General features: G+C 37.2%; 1 long non-coding RNA gene across 1 annotated transcript in view; it reads right to left on the reverse strand.

Moving 5' to 3' along the window:
• LOC136031938 (uncharacterized) overlaps positions 1 to 14,809 on the reverse strand; it is a 71,719-nt gene that overhangs the window by 6,378 nt on the left and 50,532 nt on the right. Inside the window, exon 3 of the long non-coding RNA XR_010618618.1 lies at positions 4,735 to 5,221. This is a non-coding gene — a long non-coding RNA (uncharacterized LOC136031938). The remainder of the gene's footprint in view (positions 1 to 4,734; positions 5,222 to 14,809) is intronic.

Below are 14,809 nucleotides of genomic sequence, written 5' to 3' on the forward strand. Positions count from 1 at the left end.
ATCTGTTTGTCTGTCTCTTTGTTTGTCTTGGTGAGTTTGTGTGTGTGTTTTCGTCTCTCTGTCTCGTTCTCTCTCTCTCTCTCCACCTCTCTCTCTCTCTCTCTTTTTACCTGTTTGTCTTTTTACCTGTGTTTTTGTGAGTTTTTGTCTCTCTTTTTTGTCTCTCTTTATCTCTCTGTGCCAGTGTTTTGTGTGTCTGATCCTGTTTTCACCCGTCTCTTCGTCTGTATTTTTGTGTTTGATTGTTTGTTTCTGTTTCCCTCTCTGTGTGCATGTGTGTTTGATCGTATATTTGCCTGTCTCTGTGTCTGCATTCGTGCGTTTGCGTTGGCACTTTTTGCCTCTCTCTCTTTCTCTATCTCTATCTCTCTCTATCTATCTACCCCTCTCTCTCTCTCGCAAAAAGATGACCTTATTGTTCCTTGTTTCTGCCGAAATACTCTAAAAATTTCTATCTCTATGCTAGAGCGTCTAAAGTAGAATGACACCGAAATACTCTAAGGCTTTCTATCTCTATGCTAGGAGGCCTAAAGTAGAATGACAGCTACTAGGATGAACAGTATTTTCATTACATCGTCAACTTTCTAGAAGAACCAAAGGGGTTTAACTTATTCATTCATAATAATTTGTGTTAATTACAACCTTAATTGTGTTGCGGAGCAACACTACTGCTTTCGTAGTTTTTTTTTTTCACCGTGATCAGCGACCTGTAGCTCAGAAGTGGTAAGAGTTAAAAATTTGAGATTTTTCAGAGGGAAGGGAAACGTGAAACAGAGTAAAAAAGTTCCAGAGAAGTTCCTAAAATTTCTAACAGTTTTCCATAAAAAAAAATAAAACGGTTTTTTTCTTAAAAACTGTGCGTTCGAATGTTGGCGTCGAGTTAAGACGACCCTAGCTTCGGAAATAAACTTGTTAGAAATACAGTTATGCTGAACTCATGTAGAACTTTCATTTGTCTCTTCGAGAACCGGAGCACAAAATTCCGTGGCTCTTACAGATTTCCCGGAAATAATTCCGGAAAAGTTCATCTCGTTCCGATTTTTTTTGGAATTTTCTCAAATTTTCGATTTTGATGTTTCTTATATCTTTATCGAGTAGTGCTATGAAAAGTATGCAAGAAGAAGTGAAGTGTTCTATATACAAAGTTGCTTCGTTCTCTAAGAAATAATTTCCGAAGTTTCGACGTTCTAGAGGTAACTTCTGTTCTGGACCAGCTAGAATTTTTTTTCCAACGCGGTTCGACAGGTCTCGATCTCCTAACAACTGGAGCTTACAATAGTTTCTCCGAAATAAATTCCTTCTTTGGGTTTTTCTATTTGGAAGTTTTGTCATGCCCTCGGGGCAATTTAAATTTTTTGGTGAATTTGGTTTGTTTTATATTTTCCTAGTTTAGACCATCAAAAGTTAAGCAGAAAACTATAAGACGTTATTTCCGTATCTCTTTCAGATTTCCCGGAAATAGCAACTGTGTCCCGTAGGGCACAGTTGCACGTGTTGCTCCGCAACTGTGCCCTAAGGAACAGGGCACAGTTGCTGCAACACTTCCCGTTGCACAGGCAACGGAAGTCTAGTTAATCATCTGGCATAAGTTCTGCTTGTTTTAGGTTTTAATATCGCTCTTGTTGTTGGAAAACTTTGTTTTCTAAAACTTATTTTTTTAATTTATCTGAAATAAGCCTCAGGCTCTTGAAGGCTAATTATACGTTACATAGCTAGATTGGGTTTGTGCTTGGTACAATGCTGCTTTTGCTTTATTCTTAGTGAAAGAAAGTTCGTTGTTTCTCAATCAATGCAGTTGAATCTGATGCTAATTTTTGAGACTTATTACACAAGTATTATACATCTTGTAATTGCGCATGTCACTCATACATTCGTAGAAACCACTTTAAGTAGTACTTTCTAATAGATTTTTACTCAAGGTGAATCTTTTCTCCTTTAGGATAAACGCTGTTAAGAATACAATTTCTCATGTGTTTCAACTTTCGTTCTGTTTCAACTAGATTCAGGCACTATATCTAAACTGATTCCTATACGCAGAAAAACAACTATGTTTCGTTTATTTGAAAGTCGGTTAATCTTTCTTTGTTTCCACTAAGCTAAATTTTTCAACAAAAGTTTTTCAAAGAAAAGTAAAGAGCTACATTAAACCAAGAATTAGCAGAAATAAAGTCAAGTAAGTTTCCAAACGTAAAACTACCACAAATCACCACCAATAAATAAATGAAAGCCAAAACGAACAGAATTTACAATAAATAACAGAGTCAAACTCATAACGAGCAGAAATTAGCATGTGTAGGGCTGACACCCTCCCCCCTTGCATTCTCAAGATCAGAACTTAATTTGTGCTTTACTGAAAACAAAATCCATTTTAAATATTTTCACTTTTTTTAAGTTTGATAAATAAGAATCATAAAGACTTTAAGGAATAAATATAACTGTCAATTCACATCCTTTTTCAGTAGTAATAGCCCTGAAAGTTTCAGCTTTATACCATTAGTATAGCTGAGACTTCTTACTGGTAATCAGCGTACACACAGTGCCTTTTAATTTGTGTTTAAAGCAAAATTTAGTTTTAAAGCATAATGGGCAAATTGCATAACTGTGGGGGTGGGTTGAGATATCAATATCCCTAGAGACATAGCTACTGGACTGTTCAGCTAGGCTGAACAAAATGGCTACCTCAAAATTTTTATTGGTCGAGGTCAAAGAATTAAAGGGCTTGGGAGCAGGGCTACTTGCTCTGTACTAACTTTTGACTCTTAAAAAGAGCACTAGAACTTATAATTTCTAATGGAATGAGCTCCTTTAAAAGTTTCTATGATGCTGCTATCTATGATAACGGTGTGCTGCCTATGATATTGCTTATATGCCCTTTTGAAGACCTGCATGCATATAGTTTTTTTTATTTAGTTAAAACTCCCCCTGAGTATTCCCTAAAAGTTTCACCTTAATACCCTTAGCACCATAAGCTACATCAATGGTCGTAGTACCACTAATAGTATACACATAGTTTCTTCTGCTTAGTTCAAAACCCGCCACAGCTTACCCTGAAAGGTCCGACTTACTAATGTAAGCCGTTCCTGAGGTATTGCTGTATCACTTTTTTGACAATCTACATGCTCATAGTTCATTTTGATTTAGTTTAACATCCGCCTAAATATTCCTTGAAAGCTTCACCTCAAAAGCCGTAGTAGTACCATTAAGCCATTAGAAGCAGTGGGCAAATAGTTTCCTTCGATTTCTTCAACATCCCCCTCAACAAACACTGAAAATTTCAACTTAATACCATATATCCTTCCTGGAGCATTGCTGATACTTCCTTTTGACAACATGTATGCGTTTAGTGTTTCAATTTAGTTCAGTACTGTTTCAATTTTCCACAAGATTTCCACCTTACTACCCTTAGCTTTAGTAGCAGTAGTAGCAGTACTATTAGTAACAGTAGTCGCAATAGTGGTAGTAGCAGAAGTAATAGTAGTAGCAGTAGCACTAGCAGTAGCAGTAGTAGTAGTAGTAGTAGTAGTAGTATTAGTAGTAGTAGTAGTAGCAGCAGTAGCAGTATTAAGATACAAATTTCGCCTTTTGAATAATTCAACATCCCTCCCCCCAAAATAAGCCCTGTAAGTTTCAGCTTCACTGACCAAACCATTCCTAAGATGTTGCTGGTCTCCCCTTTGGACAACCTGCATATAGAGGGCGTCTTGTGATTAAGTTTAGCTTCCCCCTTCAACATTCCCTCAAACTTTCCACTTTCATACCCTTAGTCATAATTGTAATAGTAGTCATAGTAATAGTAGCTGTAGGAATAGTTGCAGCAGTGGCATTAACATATTACCTTTTGGTCAGTTAAAAATCTTCCTCATGATGCCCGGAAGTTTCATCTTGATAAGGTAAGTTGTTCCAAAAATAAGGGTGATACACCCTTTTGACAATATTATTAAGTTCTGATGTAATTCAACTTTCCCCTAAACATTTCCTCAGATGCTCATTTTAACACCCTCAGTCTTGCTAGTACTCGAAACGGAAGCAGTAGTTTTAGTAGTAGTATCAGTAGAAGTGGTTTGTGTACTAGAAGTGGTAGTTGTAGTAGCAGTAGTAGTGGTAGTAGCAATCGCATATTCTGTAAGTAAACAATGGATAAATTGCCTAACTTACAGCCCTTATCCTGAGGGCAGTGTGGGAGTTGACATTTCCAGAAACTTAGCTACTGAACCTTTCAACTATGTTGAACATAGTGGCTATATTGAACAATTGCTCTCCAATCACTTTTGACTGTTAAAACGGACGCTAGAGCTTCCAATTTCCGATTCAATGAGCTTCTTTTGAATTTGTTACGACAACTCCTTGTATACAAAGGGCCTTGGTGAAAAAACGATAAAAATAAATTAAACACACAGTACATTGTGCCCACATCGCTCTTTACCATGGCAGCGCTATTGCTGCCATTATTATTAGAAAAAAGTCAAGCATTACTTAGTTACAAGACATGTACTTAACACTCTGGTAGGACTAAAGTATATTTTTGTCCAGAATTGTGTCTCGAGCTTGAACTCGAGCACAAATTTACCAGCGTAATAGTAAAATATAGTAAAAGTAATAAAAAAAATAGTAATAGTTATGATTTATTAAAAGTCTTAAAGTACTTGTCAAAAGACTGCATGGATAGCTGTCATATGTAGCCCACTTCCAGTCCTTGAGACTAGCTTTCTGTATAGTTTGTACAATTCAACTTACCTACTTTGAAAATAAATTGAAATACAGCTTTTATTCAAAGTCATTTCGGGTAAAAGCACTTTATTTTGTAATTTGTCTCGGTCATTTACCGAACTTCTCCAAGACCAGATGCTTTATCTTGCTCCATCATTCGTCTTCATAATAAACGATGCAGTCCCGTCAAACTAAAACTTGGCCATTTGTTATTATGACACGGCCATTAATTCAGAGCGTCTTATTTAGAATCAAGAAACATTGTTTTTGTCAGTTTTAAAATATGATATGTAGACTTCTCTTTTAAAATTTATAAGAGTGATAGCCCAAACATAAAAGGAGCCTGGTTGTTTAATTTTACTTCGCATGTAGTTCCAGTCTTTGACAGGCACGCTATTATATGGTAAGTTTGAATCACGCACAAGATGTCTTATGAACTGAACGAAAGCCCCATGACCTGTCATCCATCATAACGGATTCCAAACATGATGAATCTTCATAGAATTTATTGGCTCTAGAAAAACCATGAAAAATTAAGTAAGGAAATGGCGTTTAAAGCCGCGATTTTGGCAATATTTTTGCAATTGAAAAAAATGTTTTGTCTGAAAAGATAAGAGTCTTATAGAACCAGGGGCAAAATCTTCACAAAAATTATGCAGATGACACCAAAATATTATTTTATGGTATAAAATAACTCCGTTATTCAAAGAGCTTCGGCCAGAGATTTTATAACAATCCTCAGTAGTAAAGTCCAATCGCGAGGCCGCCAATTACAAAAGGTGTAATGCGGGGAGGTCTAGTACTACCTGACACATGCTGTATAAAGATTTGATATCCCTTACCGGGGAGTTTTGTATTTTTAACCCTGACCATGAAATGACCTGATTTCCTCCGTTAAGCAGAGCACCTGGACACACAATGAGATTGTTTCTTTTATCTTGTTCAGAAAAGCCTTAATTCTATTCTATAACAACTTGTGCAGAGACCACCCATGGTACCCCCTCCCCCTCTCTCGTGATAACATAAGACCCTATTTGGTGTTTCAGTTAGTATAAACATTTCGCTTCCAAATTACCCTCCCCCTCATTCTCGACATATTCTTTATTTGTTTATCTTTCATTCAACTCTGGTTTTTATTTAAATACTAATGTATCTTGGGAATATACACAAAAGAGGGGTGCACACTCCTGTTACAATCATTTCTTTTATCTTATGAAATTAACGATAATTTGAATTTTCTCAATTATGAATAAAAGGCTTCATTTATTGATGTTTAGTTCTTGTTTTTAACTTTATTTCAATTTTAAAATTTCCTTTCGATGACTTTGAAGCTTTTATTTGTCTATTCAATATTTTACCTTCTTACTTATAAATTGCTGGAAAAACTTATAAATTGCACTTTACACCTATAATTGCGACAACAATACTTATATTTATTTTCATTTCTTAGCTGAAATTGTATTCCATAGCCCATCAAATCTCCACGTTCCATTTTTTCATATTGTATGAAATTCTTTGACCCAATTTTTATGTAATCTATCCTACTGAGAATCCTGACATACTTAAGAAGAAACCCTACACAAAAAGCCTGATTATTTTCTTTGACTCTATTTTAATACTTCCCTCGAAAGATTTTTTTTCAAATCTTATGATCAAGCCTTCACTTTTCTTTGTGTTGAATTATAATTAGCCCCAGAGGCTGTACAAAATCTTAGAAAACTGCTCTTTTTAGCCACAAGTACTTATAATTTAAAAATCCTTTCTTAACCTGGAATTGTCTTTTCTCGGCCAAAAAATCCTCTCGCCCCTTTTTCACGTAATTTGAAGTTTTATTTTTCTTTTATCTTTATATTATTATAATTATGCAAGTGGGGAATACCAGCTTCTGTTTATGAAATTAGATATATTACGGGTGCTCTAAAAATAATTTTTAGTTGAAAAAATCTTGCGAGCTTGAGGGTTACCCCCAGAGCTAATAAATTTTGATCATTTTGGATTTTTTATGCTTGACCCCTCCCCTTTAGAAAAGGTTAGTTATTTTTTTTTCTTCTTTTAAAAATTAATGATACCTTCTTCTCGCGATCTATGGTTTGAGACTCAATGGACTCCAAAAATAGGCTTGTTGTTAGTCTTATTCAATAGCATGCATGAAATGCTGTAAGACATTTTCATGCTCTAAAATTTTTAACGACAGAGGTAGGCAGGCTGCCCATTGGTTGAAACGGATTGTTGTAAGAATTTTCAACCAAAATAACAGGGGGACAAAATAGTACAGTGTCTTGTCTAGTAACACAAACACAAAACCCCTCCCCACCTAAACGCTAACTTTTAAATAGAAAAGGTATGCATGTTGTACATTGCTTGAAGCAGAACTAGATCTACGTTGCATGGGTAACGTGAGGTGTTGCGAGAGCAATACTTTAGTTTTGTTTCCTGGCTTCGATTAAACGCTGGTGTTGTTAATCTGTAAGGTTCTTAAAATAAATACTAGGTACTCCAACTCGTAAAAGATGCAAACCCCTCATTACAACTAGCAAAAGTTGCAAACCCATCATTGCAACTAGCAGAAGTTGCAAACCACTCATCGCTGAAGATGATTGTAGCCTAACAGCCAATTATTACTTACAAGTCCCATACATGTCTTACCGCTGGAACCAAATCGTTCTTACCATCAAATACACCGGAAACCAATAATAGGTACACCATCCAGCAAAAGTTAAGAGCCCCTCATTGCCGAAGATGATTATGAGCTAATAGCCGTCTGTTGCTTAAAATTCCCCTATATGTCCCACAATTGGTATCGGCCTATTTTTGGCTTCAGTGTGTACCTTACTACTGAAGTTGTCAACCCCTTTAAACTTTCGAACTGGTATATCTCATGAAGGAATTTTTCTACCAAAAAATGGTTGACATGTAGTTTGATCAGTTCATCAAGGGCTAACGACTGCAGTCGAAAACAAAAATCTATCTGTCATAGTGCAAAAGTTGACTATTTTGCCGTAGGCCAAGTTTCTAATGTCATCACTTAGAAAGGAGCAAAGGGTAAACTCTGATTTCTTTAGCAATGAGAGAGCTTTTAAAGTTTAAGAGGCACTTCTGATACCATTTCTGTATCGGCCTATTTTTTGGTTTCAGTGTGAACCTTACAACTGAAGTTGTCAGCCCCTTTAACCTTTCAAGCTGATATATCTCATTAAGAAATTTTTCTACCAAAAAATGAATGACATATAGTTGGATCATCTCATCAGAGTTATCGACTGCCGTCGAAAAAAATATATCTGTCTTAGTTCAAAAGTTGACTTTTTTGCCGTAGACCAAGTTTATAACGTCATCACTTCGAAAGGAGCAAAGGATAAACTCTAATTTCTTTAGCAATAAGAGAACATTTAAGTTTAAGAGGTACATCTGATGCCATTTCTCTACCGTAATCCCAATGGCAGGAAACAGAATGATAAACTTAGCTGAAATCACGTACAGAAATGGGTAGAAACAGTAGATTTTTGGCCCCAGGCAAGAGTTCTACGAAGCTGTCCAAAATGCAAAGCCATATCTGGCCTAAGGTCCACACCGCAGAGGTTAGACCCTTACCACTTTCTAGAAATAAGCTGAAATCGGGGTGCAAGGAAAAAAAAAAGAAAAACCACGACAAAACTAAAGTGTTGCTCTCGCAACACAATAATAGAAGGAATGTCAGTTTGTCTGATTGGGGGCTATAAAGGGGGCTAATATTTCCTCCAAGACTATCCCAACCACTAATTTTTCAGAAAAATTAGTTTGACGTGCTTTTTCATTGATCAGCTTGTAATTTACGGGGCAAGCACGCTAAGAAAATAGGGCAATGGAGATATTTGTTCCTCTTCTCCATTTTTTCTATGAAAGCACGGTTGAAACTCATAAGGAGGAGTAATTAGGAGGAAGAGGACCAAGGGAAAGGATTCTCATCTATGTTCCTTATTAAAGTGACTGTATTCACTTGAATTTCGATACCTTCTACCCCGGCTGTTCCAAGGGAGAGGGGTGACCGAGGTGAGCTGCCACAACTGTCGATGCTGGGTTAGGATGATGTAGCCAATTAGAGAAAGGTAATTGAAATGATTATTTTGTGGTTCAAGTACAATTTCTTAAAGAGAGGGGGATGCAAATTCATTATTGCCAAGGCCATTTCCAATCCTAGGAACTGCCCTGTCGTCAACCTAGCAGACTAAAGGCATGATATTTTAGACCGTTAATCCATATAGATTAAGTAAAAAGTGTCATTGTCCGGCAGTTTTCCCTATATCATAGAGAGTAACATGTAAGCAAGAATCATGAAACATGGTCACTTTTAGGGGCAAAGGGTTGCATAAACGTGGCAATTAATTTTTCTATTATTTGTTTCCGACATATTTTAGGCTACGAAATTTATTTTCGTGCAAGCGGTTATGCAGCTACTTTAAAAAATAATGCAACGCAATGATATAGTTTCACAATTATTAGTAAAGTGCTTGTGTTGCAATCATTTGGTGACTTGGTGATGATTCTTGCAATCAAATACAAATGAAACACATAAAAAGCAATATGTTTTGAGAAAAACTAACGCAGCATTACCTTATGCATGTTGTATTTTTGAAAAAAAGAAGAAAACAAGATTGATTTTTTATATTTTAGGCCAAAGAAATACAGCACTAGATTGTACACATGGCATATTTGAGCAAAAACAACATTGATTGAGTGTCGAAAATAATGAAAAAAGTTGGTTTTAAGCAAAAACATCTTAATTTGAGACCCTATTTCAGGAACTTGTCATCATTTCTCAAAGAATTTTTTTAAGACATATCATTCTGAAGGTGATGAGCAGTCAGCAAGTGCAGCGTTAAATCAAAGGTGATAAAACAAAACTAAAGCGGTGCTCTTGCAACCCTTCTGTCGGAAAAGCCGACCAAAGGATGCTCCAACACTTCACGCTACCCAAGCAAAGTAAATCTAGTTTTTATTTTATTACGCGTGGTAAGAGCTAATAATTATTGAAGGTCTTAAAATTAACATGAAAAGGCGTTTTTCCTTAAGCGGTATATCCTTTTGTGAGCTCTTGTAGTTGAACTAAAGTTACCATAAATCTTCTTTGGAAATTACTAGCTGTCTTACGGAACCAAGCAAGACTGAATATGATTGATAACACAGACGTTATAATAGTAAACAAATTGATAGATCTTTCATTCAGGACCCGCCATTTCAGAACGATTACATTTCTAACTTCTGACACGTAGTATGATGAATGGATCCGTGAGGTTCCGCCTAAACAGTGTTAGCTCTGTTGGCTGCAGATTTTACTCTCATTTGTGGGAGGTTAAAAATCGACATTAATTATCAAAAAGCCACCATACTTCGAATCTTTCTTGACACTGTATTGTTATAAATGAGGTTTGATGTTGTAACATATGATTAATGCTTTATTTTTAGCAATCTTTTTATTGATACATCTTTTTTATTAAGATATATATTGTGGAAAATATTGTGAAAATCTTTTTTTTTAAGCAAAGTTGTCTAAGGATTATGTTTGCAAAGTACACACTAGGATGCGGGGTTGGGGGGAGAGGGTTAAACTTGAGATTTTTTTTTTTTAGAGAAATATCATTCCTTTAATTCAAAATTTTAAAAGGTGATTTTTTTTTTTTACAAAATTTGTCTTGTAAAAGTTTTGCCATCATTATGGTAAATGATTATTCGGTAAAATTAATTTTCAAATAACGGATATCTAAGTGAGCAAGTATGGTACACTGGAACAATACATATATCTATACGATTTCGAAAGGAAAGCAAAAATCAATTTGATGTTCAAATCAATAAGATTTGATGTTGTAATGTGTGTTATATAAGGTATGATATTTGTATTTAGCAATTGATTTGATCCAGACTAGATTATTTGTATATTTATCTTTGAGCTTTTAACAATAAAATTGTCTTAGGATTCCAAAAAATCCAAAATAATCCGGAATAAAAAATTTTGTGTTAGCTCCATATGAACTAAATGCCAAAGCAGTTACGAGCCAAACCTCATTGTCCATAAACCTAATCTACCAAAACGTGGCATCAATTCAAAAACCGAAAATGCCCCACTGTCTTTTGAGAAAATTTATCTTTTTGTCTTTATTTTAAAAATTTAACAGAAACCTTTCCTGCCCCTACATTTGTAAATTGTCTAGGAAAGCCTTAGCGGCAGAGTCGAACCTGGATATGAGTATTCATGGGTAGAAGACACTCATGACTTAGCACCTGCTGGCAAATCTATTCATCCAAAGAGCAGGGTCGTATCCAGGATTGTTTGGTGGGGGGACGGGGGTACCAAAGGATTTTTTAGGGGATTTACAAAAATCCTAAAAAAACGTATAAAAATTTTGTTTATAATTATTTTGTTTCAAATTATGATTCGGACGAACATTTTGGGGAGAGGGGTCAAAACACCTAATCCCCCCTGGACGTGGCCTTGCCAAAGAATACAGGAATCTGATAAAAGGAAATAATTTGACCACTTACCTTGAGCCTACTAGAATATAACAAGAGCTAAGAGCTCATATGGCACTTGTGACGAGGCAAGAAGAGCTAAGAGCCAAGAGCTCATATGGTATGAGCTGTAACGAAATTCTAAGAATCAATAGATTGATTTAAAAGGAAAATCAGAGGCTTAATGCCGGTCAGGATTTAAAATATGAGCTCTGAGTCACGATGTCCTTCTAAATAACAAAATTCATTAAGATCCGATCACCCACTCGTAAGTTATAAATACCTAATTTTTTCTAATTTTTCCTCTCCCTTTTGCCCCCCAGATGGTCGAATCTGGGAAAACGGCTTTATCAAGTCAAATTGTGCAGCTCCCTGACACGACTACCAATTTTCATCGTCCTAGCACGTCCAGAAGCACCAAACTCGCCAAATCACTGAACCCCTCCCCCCAACTCCCCCAAAGAGAGCGAATCCGGTACAGTTACGTCAATCACGTATTAAGGAAATTTGCTTATTCTATCCACCAAGCTTCATCCTGATTCCTCCACTCCAAGTGTTTTCCAAGATTTCCCCCTCCAACTCCCCCCAATGTCAAAAGATCTGGTCGGGATTTGAAATAAGAGCTCTGAGAAATGAATTCCTTCTAAATATCAAATTTCATTAAGATCCGATCACCTATTCTTAAGATAAAAATACCCCGATTTTCACGTTTTCCAAGAATTCCGGTTTCCCCCTCCAACTCCCCCAATGTCACAGGATCTGGTCAGAATTTAAAATTCGAGCTTTAAAGCACAAGATCCTACTAAATATCAAATTTCAATAAGATCTGGTCACCCTTTCGTAAGTTACAAATACCTCATTTTTCCAAATTGCCCCCCCCCCCAACTCCACCAAAGAGACCAGATCCGGTCTGATTATGTCAGTCACGTATCTTAGACAGGTTTTTATTCTTCCCATCCAGTTTCATCCTGATCTCTCTGCTTTAAGTATTTTCTAAGATCTCCGGCCCCCCCAACTGCCCCCCCAATGACGCTGGATCCGGTTGAGATTTAAAATAAGAGATCCGAGTTACGAGGTCTTTCTAAAGTGTTTTCCAAGATTATAGGTTTCCCCCTCCCAACTCCCCCCCCCCCCAATGTCCTCAGATCTGGTCGGGATAACAGCTCTGAGACACGATATCCTTCCAAACATCAAGTTTCATTAAGATCTGATCAACCGTTCGTAAGTTAAAAATACTTAATTTTTTCTATTTTTTCCGAATTAACAGGCTCCCCACTCCCCCCAGATGGTCAAATTGGGAAAACGACTATTTCTAATTTAATCTGGTCCGGTCCCTGATACGTCTGCCGAATTTCATCGTCCTAGCTTACCTGGGAGTGCCTAAAGTAGCAAAACCGGGACCGACAGACCGACAGACAGACCGACAGAATTTGCGATTGCTATATGTCACTTGGTTAATACCAAGTGTCGTAAGAATTACTGGCGTGAAAGACATCGTAGCTTTACTAGCAGAATTAGAAACTTCAAAGTATCTCAATTTTGACATATTAAAGCTTTTGTTTTGATTAAAAGTTTATGTTTGTTTGGATATAATTTGAAATCTGAAAGTCATCAGATTCTTCTATTTTTAAACAACTTCTTATTAATTATAAAATAGCTAGGGCTAGACTAGTATTTAAGGTTGGCTAATAATAAAAAACGTACGTATATTTTGCTGAACACCCTTTTTTCCCTCATGACAAAATTCGTTCTATTATTTATGACCCGGTAGAAAGTGGAAGCATGAAAAAGATTTTGAAAATCCACTAATATTGTGTTTTCTAATGTTTCGATGATTAAGCAGTGTAGACGGGATTGTTGTTTTTTTCGTCTGAAGCAAGATTTAGTATGTTCTCATTAGTTTCCTCAAGCCTCTGAATTGAGGCTGTAGTACTTACTTACTTGTACTTGTGGCAAGAATCAGGCGTATCCACCTCGCCCGGAATCGGTGTTCTTAGAGACCTACTTGGACCATGTTGTTCGATCTTGTGCCACCTGCTCTGAAAAAGCGAGCCACTGTGTTGAACATCTGTGAAGGAATTTTCTGAAACCCCCGATTGGTTCAAGGTCTGACTTGGCCAGGCTCCACCAGTTCTTCCTCTGTCCTCCTTGGCGTTTCTTCCAGTAGCTGATAGGCTCAACTAGAAGTATTTGGGGAGGCAGGTACTCTGGCAGTTTCCGTAATACATGGCCCAACCATTTCAAACGGCGTTCTTTAATAGTGAGCACAACATCTCTCTGAATATTGCACATTCGAAGTATATTCGCGTTGGAGATACGGTCACGTAGCTGTACTCTGAGAATTCTTCGTAGACAAGTATGCTCAAACACCTTAAGTGTATTCTCATGCTGTGGTTTTACCGACCATGTTTTGCATCCGTAAAGGAGAACGGTGCGGACTAGTGCCATGTAAATTCGAACTTTCGGTCGGACACTGATTTCGCGGCGATTCCACAAGGGTTTCCGAAGGGAGGCAAAGACTGTCTGCGCTTTCTGTATTCTCTGTTGGATATCAGCGTCGGAAGATCCGTCAGTACAAAGCTGGGAGCCTAGGTATGTGAAACGGTTGACTTTTTCCTGCTGAACTTGGTAGACAGTTAGTGAGAACGGTGCTGTGTCGTGGTTAATAGCTGTGAATTTCGTTTTCTCTGTGCTGACTTTCAAGCCGATCAGGTCTGCCCAGGCCACAACGCTGTCAAGCATGTTTTGGGCTTCTACAGGGTCTGACAGGAGGCCAACATCATCCGCATAATCGAGGTCAGTCTGTGAGAGATTTTGTCCAATCTGCGCTCCTGGATGAGACGATAGAGCACAATAAGTTTACATAACCGTTCTCTGATTATGACTATTAGTCCTTCGCAAGGATGTACCCAGAGGAGAGGGGGCTACCCAGTTTGACCCCCCCCCCAAAAAAAAAATTGTGCGAATAATACGAAAGTAACAAAGATACATATAAACAAATTTTTGCAAACAAAACTTTGATAATCACTAATCTTTTGCAGTCAGTGGGTCAAACGTGGGGGGTAACGAGACAGTTTGTTTTGTCAGTTTAGTTTCCGACTTTGTTAAGTGAAGAGTGATTCGAAAAATGAAAATAAAATGTGATATAACATGGCTTTTTGCACCCAAGCGAATAAGGTTAGTTATTTATAATAGTGACATTGGCGGGTAGTCTGAGGATTGTTCATCTACTCCTGCGGGCTTGAATAACAACGAAGCTGTTTCTCAGGTTAAGCTCGAGGACGCTAACTTCATCTACATTCCAATCCGATCGATACAGTCACTTTGCAGTAAGCTATTAGCCGATCTTATTTGGTTCCAACCGACATCGGACAGTTTGTCTACAAATCGTCGTCAATCGACACAGCGTCCAAACTTCGTCGGCTAAAGAGTCCTTGGACTCCAGATATTGCATATACTTTTCTAATATCTGGGAAACGAAAGTTGAAGTTTCAGTTGGGTTGACTGATTTGTTTCAGCTGGTTGTCCTATTCACCATCTGAGGATGGTGCTTTTTGTCGATTCTTTTTTTTTTGTCCGAAACTGATGGCAAAGCCACCTGCAATTATTTAACCTTGTCAGC

This window comes from Artemia franciscana, chromosome 10 (genome assembly GCF_032884065.1).
Source record: "Artemia franciscana chromosome 10, ASM3288406v1, whole genome shotgun sequence".
NCBI classification, from domain to species: Eukaryota; Metazoa; Arthropoda; class Branchiopoda; order Anostraca; family Artemiidae; genus Artemia; species Artemia franciscana.